At 31.1% G+C, this 11,686-nt stretch overlaps 1 protein-coding gene across 3 annotated transcripts in view; it reads right to left on the bottom strand.

Annotated features, from left to right (window-relative positions):
• Positions 1-11,686, bottom strand: part of LOC134541583 (delta(14)-sterol reductase LBR-like) — a 101,272-nt gene that overhangs the window by 10,257 nt on the left and 79,329 nt on the right. The gene's annotated exons all lie outside the window — the stretch shown is intronic.

Genomic DNA, 11,686 nt, shown 5'->3' with positions numbered 1-11,686 from the left:
AGTCATGATAGATACTAGTTTGTCAACACTTATCTGTTTCTCTTATAATGGAAACAGATTGTTGAATTTATTAAAACAAATTACATATTAATCTACACAGAATGTTATTCTTAATGATAATTGAACAAAGTAAATGTTGATATTGACTTATAAATGTTGGGACTTTAATTCCATCTAAGGTTTGTCTCCTTAATAAGTAACCCCGAAATAATTGTAAAACTATATTGCCGTTAATTTTTTTTTATATCTTCATTAATTTGAAATGTATTTTATCTATTATGTCAGTATCAGTTTTGTTAATGTTGCTTCCGATAATGGAACCACATTATAATTTGGATTTTACCAAGTAAATATAAATAATTATTATGAAATCAATATTAGTTGCATTACATATTATATGTAATCTATCTATACTACTTATAAACCTGTAAACAGAAGTGTATCTGTCTGTAAGTATATTTGTTTGAGCATCACGGAAAAGCTACTTACTTATTGGACCTATTTTGATGAAATTTATTGTATTTAAGGTTTCATTAGACTTAAAAAAATTTTCATATCGCGACAATGACAAGAGCTGGATATATTACATAAAAATCACATTTTTTCATACATACTTTAAGACTTCAATTTTTATTGAATGTTGAATGAATTTTGTTTAACATCCTCTCTTAATGGGATAACGTATTTGGTTAGCACTGTTTTCTTTGAACAAATTACGAAATTAGTATTACCGTGTTTTCTCGCATAATCGTCGCACATTTTATTCTAAAATCAAGTTTGAAAAGTAGGGGTGCGACGATTATGCAGAAAAAAAAAAATTTGTTAGGTAAAGTTATTCAAAAAAACAAAACCCGTTCATGGAAAGAATGTTTATTTAAAAAAAGATGGAGTATACAAGAGCACGTCAAACCATTTATATTAATAATTCATTAAACAAAAACCTTTCTTGAACTTTAAATAGAAAACCCAAACTGTAACGCGAACGCAAGCCACTTGAATCTGCGACGTGAACTAACGCGTAACTATTGCCGTAGTACACATTTACCACGAAAGAATGTGGGGTATCAAATGTAGTTAACTTGGCACCCTACAGAGAGCGTGCGCTGCATGCAATCGGCGAGATATCTATATTCGACTACGTGTGCGCGCTCTATACGGGAAGCAACCTAACCAAGCACGAATGATGCCAACTGACGCTAGCTACATGTTCATAAGCAGTACACCGCGGCGACGCATACTATCAGATAAAGGTAATAACGTTTAAAAACGTCTTTAAAAGAAAATTTACACGTCAGACAACTTCATATTTCTGTTAATTAAATAAGTAAGTGGTAATGTGCGAATAAATATTAGATTTCTACTTTAAAATACATTGTTTTATATGGAAAAGATACCTACACAGAGCGCTCGGCATCTAATAGCGGAACCAAAAACATCATTCGACATTTAAGCGAGAAGTTTTTTTATCCCAATTTTGACGGCCAAAAATATAGGTGCGATGATTACGCGAGTGCGACGATTATGCGATAAAAGAGGGTACTTCGAGCGGCAGGTATACAGTCATACACACTTTAAAATGGCATAGGCAAGGTTCTATATAATTTTCAATTTTGTTTTTGTTTTACAATTCTGAGCCAGCTATGGGAATGGTGGAAACTGTACTTTCATAATTTCTTTCCGAAAATCATAAAATAGGTAAATTATTATTTAAAAAAATAGTCAAGTAAATTTGAAATTTGGTAATGAAAAGCCAGGGAAATTTTATTACAGATCTGTCTGGATTTTCTTGGGATTCAAAGTTTGAATTCAATTAGTTTGTGGCACTGATAGTGCAGGAATACAACATGAATTAAAGTAATGCAGATACTGAAATTCAAACAAACTAAATATTATTGAAATTATTTTATCGAGTTAAAGTAAATGGCTTGTTATCCTCATTATCTAAACAGGTAACTGAATTCATTCTCTGTGCTTTTAAACATTAGGTATTTATTTGCAAAGCAAGGAAACTAATTTGAAATTTGGTGATTTTGCCAAACAAATACATACAATTTTTTACGATAAATAAGTAGTTTCACATCATTTTAATACTTTCTTAAATGACCCTACTTGTAAAATAACTTGCCAAATTAATAGAGTAATATTTTTTTTACAATATGAATAGTTAAAGTTAACAGAATAAACATTTTTGCCACATAGGACATACAAAACATAATTTTTTACCAAAAAGTGTAGCCTGTTTGAATTTATTTTTAATTAACAATAAAACTGTTTTCGGGATTGTGTAACAAAAATTAAAATACCGTATTGGCTCGAATATAAGGCGACCTGCAGTTTCAGGAGGCCAAACAAATGTAAAAATAATTTTGGTAGAAATTAATGTGAAAATTCATTAGACATACATTTTGTGTTGATAAATCCTTTTTGCATTTATGTGTAACAATTAATTTATATTACTCACATTACTTATTTAAAAAAAAGTTTGAATGGCCTACCCTAAAAGTCAAAAGAAAACAATTAGAAAATATTTACATTTTCAAGTATTACACTAGAAATTTTTTCGTATGTTTAATCTAATGAAGCTGCATAATTGTCATCTTCAGAGCTGTTTATTTGTCTAGAGCTCGTTCCCTGCCGTTCCACCGATGTGCGATTGTTCATTTTTCACAATTTACTGTATCTACGAATTTAAAATTTTTATAATGGCTATTAATTACTCTTAAAATACAGCATTTAACTTTCTGTTTCACTTAAGCTACGTATTACCACAGAACAAGGCGTATTACTATTTAGTAGTGTGTTAAACGTAACAAAGTAAACAAAGAATGCAGCTTGCTGGAACAAAACAAGTGGCTAGCTGCCATGATGAAACATACGGCCATGAATAGCTTCGGTTACGTGACCGCGAATATTTGTCCATATTATTCTCTGACAGAGAGTCTCTGTCCTATGAATTTTAAAGAATAATCGCGGCAGTGTGTCCCAAGCGGACGGACGTGTTTAGTGCGAGCTCTGCAGGATTATATCTAATCTTTGTTGTTCTTTACTAGTGGAACGAGATAATCAGTATTAATTCCTCACTACTCAGTCAGTCGGATTTTGAGGGATTTTCTCTATCCTATAGTGATGCAATGAATGAAATAACTAATTGTGAATTAGACCATATAGATAACTTGAACATGTTCCGGTCTCCGACAAAAAAAACGAATGTGAATACTGCGCCAAATCAGTTTCAAACTGAGAGTGTAAATACGACTAATCTTAATGCTCTGAAAGTAACACTTATCCCAGAAGAGGACGTGACTTCAAACAAGCCTTCTAGAACGCCATCATCACAAAAGGATTCAACTGCATCTGGTAATGAAGTCATGTCACCTGTTTCCATGGAAATGAGCAAACTTATTGAATTATATGATCTTGTTAAATCTATGAATACTAAAATTGACGACCTTAAAAATGAAAACCAGGTATTAAAAACTTTACTGGACGACTCCAGAAATGAGATTGTGAAGTTAAGTGAAGAAGTGTTCAAGATCAAAAATGAAAAAAATCTTCAAAATGAGCCAAAGAAAACCAATAAAACTTATAGTCAAGTTACAGAACAAAAGAAAATTGAACAGAAAAAGAAAGTTGAAACATCTGTCGCCGCGCTGGTTGAACGTGCGGCTGACCTCATTACCATTCAGCACTTTTCCCCGTGTTGCAAGCAACGCTGATACAAGCAACTTAGTAAGCACTTCTCCTATCAAGCGGACTACTGATTATTCACGTAAGAACAAATCCAACGGTAGCCACGTAAACCAGCCTGAGTTTGACAACAAAAAGAAATCAAAAATAAAAGTTGGGATGAGGAACATCTCATCTCTTAAAACAGTTTCAAAACCAGCTTTCCAAAAAAACAAAAGCATTATTTGTAAGCCGTTTTGACCCATCAGTTGAAGAAAAAGAAGTTGATTATATAACCAGTGATCTTAATCTATCACAACTGAAAGTCGTTAAACTACGATCCAAATATGACACTTATGCATCTTTCCATGTATCAGTATTAGAAGAAGACTTTGACATGATACACAATACAGTTTTCTGGCCGAGTGGTTGCCTTATCAGCCCATTTTATGGTAAGCTATTCCCGGATCAAATATTCAAGAAAGCTGATAAAAACATCAATAATCATGAAACAACCAACTCTGCATTAAATTCTTCTGTCCAAGATCATATCCCGGTGCCTGGAGGAGCACATTGAAACCCGTGTTCCGCATACTGGACTTGTGTGAGTGGGAAATTCTTTACCAAAATGTGAGAGGACTGAGAACTAAATCAGTAGAATTTTATAATAATTTAGCTATTAATAATTTTGACATTATTTGCTTAACTGAAACTTGGTTTAATAATAATTGTATTGATTCACATTACTTTGACGATAGATATTTGATTTTTAGAAATGATAGAAACGCAAAATTAACATATAAAAATAGAGGGGGTGAGGTTTTAATTGCTATCAACAAGCAAAAATTCAATTCTGCTTTCTCGATTAAGATAACTAAGCATCATGAAATTGAATCTATTTGGGTTAAGGTCAAAACATCACATACCAACTTCTTAATACTTGGCAAAATTTATATTCCTCCTGACACTTCTACAGCAACCTACCAGTCCTACTTTGAAGATCTCGAAGAAAAATTTGCAAATTGTTTAGATAACGTTATTATACTTGGTGATTTCAATGTGCCTGGTATACATTGGCTAAATTCTCAGTCTGATAGTATAAATTATAGAGGCTTATCAGCCAAAGCTATGGCTATATGCAATTTCACAACAGGTTTAGGCTTGTCTCAATTCAATTATACTCAGCAGCCCATCCATCTTTTAGATCTTTGTTTCTCTAATTTACAATATTGTCTGGTCAGCAAATCATTAAATCCTCTTGTTATGGAAGATATTTATCATCCTGCTATCATAATTAATATCAAAATGGATATATTAACAAGGGATGTTAATACTACGTCTTCTTATCTGGACTACAAAAAAGGTGATTATTTAAGTATATTTATGGCCATTAAAGAACATGACTAGTCTACACTGTACAAATCTGATGATGTTAATCTAATGGTTGATTTTCTCACTACTACTTTGATTAACTACATCAAAAACTACATCCCGAATAAAATAAATAAATAATCCAGTTACCCGCATTGGTATTCCAAACAACTTATAGAAACATTAAAATCCAAAAAACATTTCCATAAGTTATATAAAAGAAATATGAACCCCTATTACTATGATTTATTTTCTCAATATCGTAGAGAGGCCAAAAGTCTCATTTCTCGGGACAAAAATTTTTGGCTACAAAATCTTAACAATAAAGTTTTAAAAAAAATCCAAAAAAATTTTGGCGCTATGTAAAAATTATGAAAGAAGGATACAGACAGAAATTATCTCTTAAAATCAATGATAACATTACCAATGACCCAGTACTTATTGCTAACAGTTTTGCACATCATTTTTCTAGTATTTATGTAACTCCTACAAATAATTTAAACTACTCAATTTCTGAAAACAGTAAGTGCTCTATTCTTATGACTACCATATCTGAGAGCCTTGTACTTTGGGGAATTAAATCATTGAAATCCACTATGTCAACTGGGCCTGATGGTATTCCAAATTTTATTATAAAAGGATGTGCTGTTATTCTGGCCCCTATACTTAACTTTATTTTCAATACTAGTATAAATAGCGGAATTTACCCCAAAAAATGGAAAATTGCAAAGGTAATAATACCTGTACATAAGAAAAATAGTAAACTTAATGTTGCAAACTACAGACCGATATCACTTTTAAATGGATTTGCTAAAGTATTTGACAAAATTATATGTAAGGATCTTGAAGTCAATCTTAAAAATAGACTCTCCGACTGTCAACATGGGTTTAGAAAGGGGAAATCTACTACTACTAATTTAATTAGTTTTGTTAACCCTATTTATTCAGAAGTAATAACGCGGGGCCAAGTTGACGCATGTTACTTTGACTTAGCCAAGGCTTTTGAAACGGTTAACCACTGTATTTTACAAACAAAATTATCAAATATAGGATTAAGCGATAAATATCTAAAGTGGTTCAATAGCTATTTATTAGATAGAATCTTTTATGTTTCAATTAATAATATTAAATCTAATCTACATATAGTTAGTTCTGGTGTACCCCAGGGTGGAACATTATCCCCTCTTCTTTTTAACATTTTTATAGACGACATTACCAAAGTATTACAATTCTCTAATTGTCTACTTTTTGCTGATGATCTTAAGATTTACAGAAAAATTTCTCTTCATCTAGACTGTAAACTTCTTCAAAATGACATCTCATTAGTTTTTGATTGGTGTAAAAGAAATCTTGTTGACCTTAATTATGAGAAAACTACTTCTATAACCTTCTCCAGAAAACATCATATCATTGCTTCTGATTATAAACTTGGTAATCACGTTATCTTTAAGTCAGTTTATGTTAGAGATTTAGGTGTCTTACTTGATAATAAATTGTACTTTCATAACCATATTGAATCTCTTAGATCGCAATGTAATAGATTGATAGTGTTGATTAAATATATTACTTTCAATGCCACTAATTTAGATTCTATTGTTAGTTTATATTTAGCTTTAGTAAGATCCAAAATTGAGTATGCCTCCGTGGTCTGGAACAATATCACAAAAACAGATAGTGACAAACCAGATAAATTACAAAATAAATTAATCGATATCATTAATCAAAAGACCAACATTACCAACAATTCTAATAGTCTATCCTCTCTCAGATCTTTAGCTCTAAGAAGAGAGCTATTAAATGCCCTTTTTATCTATAACTGTTATACTAATAAAACAAAATGCAATTATATTCTAGTTAAAACTGGGATTAAAGTACCCACCTATAACAGTCGACAGACACCTTTATTATGCTCCTTAGGCAAATCAAATGATATATTATACAGAATTATATCAAATTTTAATAAACATGGTTGCTATGTCTCTCTATCAAAAAATAATTTAAATATAAAACAATTTTTCTTATCTTAATTTAAATTGAATATGTTTAAGGTTAATGATGATACCATATTTAATTTTTTTTTATAATCAGGTTCTGGATTATCATTTCTGTTGTTATAGAATTATGAAACTTGTTCTTGTTTATCTGTTAGTTGCTTGCTGTGTTGTCTTGTGTATGTGTTATAGTATTGTCCTCAATGTTATTCATTTTGTTTCATGTATTTGTTTTGTCTATGTATTTTTTTATGTTTATCGTGCCTACCACCCATGGCCTTATGCCGTTGGTAGGCATGTAACAAATTGATAAATAAATAAATAAATAATTTTGTTGTTTGAAAGGTTTTTACATAAATAAAGAATGGATTATTAAAATACGTAGCTTTTAAAGCAACGTACCAAATTACTGTTAATATGGCGTCTTCGTGCGTGTTCGGCAATGTTCGTTTTACAACAAAGAAATATTGTGGAAAGAGAGTTGGCAGCCGTGAATTTCCAAACATTACATCCTAAATGTTTGTAAACGTAAACAATCGTTCTGAAAATAGCTGTGATATTTTAGTACAAATATTTCCATTAAAAATCTGAAGATAAATTACTGTAAATGTTAACACGCAATTGTACACAAAGTACAAATATGAATTGTGTAATAAAAGGTTGCCATTTTGAGATGCTTCAACATTCACATTTTTCCTAAAGAACAAATATTTTAATTTTCAACTTTAAACAATTGTGAATTACTGCAATATTGGGTGGATTTAACGTTTTCCCCATGTGAGGTAACGAAGTTTTAGTTAATATAAAAAATCGTGAACATTTTGTTTAACAATGTTTCTACTGTAGCTTTCAGCTTGGAACTAATGTTTGTGGTTCTGACGTCTTGGGTGCGAAAATAAGGCGACTTCCAATTTTTGCATCTCTCGTTTATGTAAAAATGGTCGCCTTATATTCGGACCAATACGGTATATGAAAATTTGGAAATTTGAAGCCACAGTACCTAATAATTTGGTGTAGGGAAGGGTTTTAAAAAACTGTTAAAAAATGTTCCTATAATAACTAAACAACAATACATTTTATTACTCGGAACCATCATTATTTGGCATAACAACTGTTGACCGCTCATCATACAATAACGTACCACCATATCAGAAATTCAGTAACTATTTTAATAATATATTATGAATATTCAGCTACCAGATACCTACTGAATTTTTCTTACAGCACCTGACAAAAATGTGACACCTATCTCCAACAGAGTGTATTAGAAAGATATAACTAGACCCCTTATTTTATTCAGTTTTATTCAATTATTTTAGTTCAAATAAAATATGAATACCAAATTATTCTCAAATATGAACATAGAATTTAAACAATAACAATAAGAATTAGAATCCCACTAAAACAATTTTTTCTGCATCATTTAACAAATACATAGGGGAATTAGACAAATACCGTAATACTGAAGTGAAAGGTTGGTTAGGTTAAGACAGTTACAATAATTAAATGTAAAATATTTGTTAAAATATTTCAATTATGAAATAAAAAAAATTGTATTTTTGTTACTAACCTAACTTCACCTAAACAATTAACCTTTCATTATACTTCCTATTTACCTTATTTTCCAGAACCTGCTACTTATATTGATTCAGAAAAGTTTTTCGAACCACAAAATAGCATGAAATCCAATGCAATTCATTTCATGAAAAATGTGAAACTTTTTTTTTAAATGTTATAGTCCCTAATTAGTGATTAAATGACTTACTGTTTACATATTTAACCATAGTTATTCACGCATTTTCATGGTTAATGGCAGCTAGATAAACTGTATTTTAGATCCGCAAAATTATAAACACAACTTCTGCTAATTTCATCTAGAATCCAAAATCATTAAGTTTTTTTTTATTATTTTTTGAGTCGTAACATCTGTTTCATCATAGATACAAACACCAAGTAAGCTGATACTTTGTCGCATGGTGTTGAGTTGATTGTGACTATCAACTGAAACTATGACAGTTACTTCTTTCAATGGTCATTGCAATGGAGTGACCGTGTTTTGTGGTGTTGTAGTCCATAGTTGTTGACGTTTATTTTTTTTTTTCCCACTTAAGGTGCATGTGATGAAAAAAGTAAAAATTTTGAAATCACAAATATGCCATGTTTTGAATTGTTTATGCGATGTTTCCATTACTTGTAATTGAGACAGGGAAATTTTTGAATACTTGTTGCATGCCTAAAACATCGCTTATTGTTATTGTTTTTAATTATGAAATCCCATTAAAACATCAAAAAGAGTTTTTATAATGCACAAATGACTTAACATTAAACAGTGAACTGTATAAAATAAACTCAAAGGCATGCTGCATAAAATAGTCATAAGCAAGTGAATATATACTTTATTTTGATTTGTTAGTATTCAAGGTCAAATAGAATATTATTATTCGTATTTCAATATATGCACAGGACTAGATATCAAATTATTTAGAAATATAAAAAAATAAAAATAAATATATATATATTTTTTAAAATTTTAGTCAGGCTGCATAATATGCTAGTCTCTGAATTGTTAAATATTTGCTAGAGGTTTGCGAGTACTCGAAAATCGAGCTCGAGCCGAGTACTTACCTCAAGCTCGAACTCGGCTTGAAAAAATTGTTAGGCTCGAAAATTTCGAGCTTTTCAACAGCAGCATATTGCTATTTGGCCGGAAAGCTTTGTGACTGTGGTTTACTATCTACGGAGAAGAAATACAGTAAAACTGGCTTACCAGGTCCCGCATGGTAGGTTTTTCCGTATAAAGCATTTAAATTGTCCGGGGTCTCATCATTTACGCCATTAAATGTCTGATATAAAGTACAGTTTAAAATTTTTACGAAAGTTCCTGCCTTAGTAATGGCGCACGTAAGTATGAAGAAAAGACAAATGAACAACTTACGAAGAAATATGGATGATGTACCATAACTACAGTACAAACCCAAAAGTTATCATAAGATAATTACCATAAAAAGAACTAAAGATTCTTTGCAGATACCATAATTACTACAGAAGCATGATAGTTACCACATTTGCACTATAGTTACCGTAATAACCGAGATGTGAATTTACCGTGATGGTAATGTTATAGGGTGGTACGAATGTTCGGTATACCGATACCGAAATCGAAATTTTGCTACTTTCATTTTCAATTTCGGTAAGAATTTCATCTGTCGAAGTTCGTTTTTAGCGAAATATTTCGAGCCAAACGAAAGTTCAATAGCTTACCGAAGTTCGTTTGTTCTAGTTGAAAAAGAAATCGTAATTTAATAAAAATGTACAGTATAATAACGGTACAATAACGTTCCGGTAAATATTTACAATCGCGGTAGATGCAAAAAAAAATGCTAAAAATCCGAAAATACTTTTATTCTATGCTCTTTCACTTCCTCTTTTTAAATCAACCGGCGGAGATAAGAAATTCCAAATACTTTAGGAGATATCAATTTTTTAATTTTGTAATACAAGACGGAACGTAACTATAAATAAATAAAATAATAAATAAATTCGATACATCGAAAGACGGAGGTTTGAGAGAAGTATTAATTATTTAGACAAAAGTGTTACGCTACGCTAAAAATACTGTTTGATGTCTGTGCCGGGATTGTTTATTGTTATTGTTGAGTTTATTTTCAGGTTACGTTATTTAAACACCGCATTGTATTTGTGCTACAATATGAATGATCCTGGAGATAAAAAGAAACGAAAGCAATTCACGCTTAAGGAAAAAGTGGATATACCCAGAGAACTAGACACGGGGAAAAAAGCAAGTCGCAGTTGCGAATACATATAGCATTGCGGCTCTCCTGTAGCTATTTTTTTATATTTTTTTTTCTCTTTGTAAAGATATGTATGCATGTTTCAGTGCTAAGTACAAAAACTTGAGGTACCTGTAAGTACTTAGCACTGAGATTCTACTGTAATGTCTTTATATGATTTGCTTGTTATTACTAATAATGTAATAACATATGCAAATCATATAAAGACATTAATTAGAAAAAAGATTTCCATTAAGATTAATTTACGTGGTGATGAAAAAAACTCACGTTAATGAAAATACGGTAAAATCATAATTTGAACAAACATGGCAGATAAAGTAAACAAAATTCAACCGTGATTACAGTAGGCCTAGGTATCAAAACAAAATCATGCAATATTTGAAAAATTACCTGATTCATTTGCTTTCAAACAGTAGTGTAGGTACTATATTCGTAAAACATACATTCCAGAACTGTTAGTACACTATTTAGTATTTACCGTATACACATAAACAAAGAACGTACCTACTTTTATTCGCGCACAGCCAAACAAAAACATTGTCGTCTGCTTTATTTAAATTTTACATACTCTGACTGGCATATAAAATCCTCATAATATACAGCCAATTAGACAAAAAGGTCAACAAGTCACTGCATGTAATGACCACTTGGCAGCAACCATTTGTTATGTTTTGTTTTGACCATGTCCATTGCCTAGTTTACAGCTTCCTGAGCTAGCCATGTGTGACAGTGGTGCAAGATGGCGGCCGTTCCGCAGTATTCACGTATTTTTTCATCAGTACCATGCACGTGATAAATATATTATCATAGACTGCGACATTACGACTGTAAAGGAAATAGTCTGTG

Source organism: Bacillus rossius (assembly GCF_032445375.1).
Source record: "Bacillus rossius redtenbacheri isolate Brsri chromosome 4 unlocalized genomic scaffold, Brsri_v3 Brsri_v3_scf4_1, whole genome shotgun sequence".
NCBI lineage: Eukaryota > Metazoa > Arthropoda > Insecta > Phasmatodea > Bacillidae > Bacillus > Bacillus rossius.
This window is presented reverse-complemented; position numbering and strand designations above follow the sequence as displayed.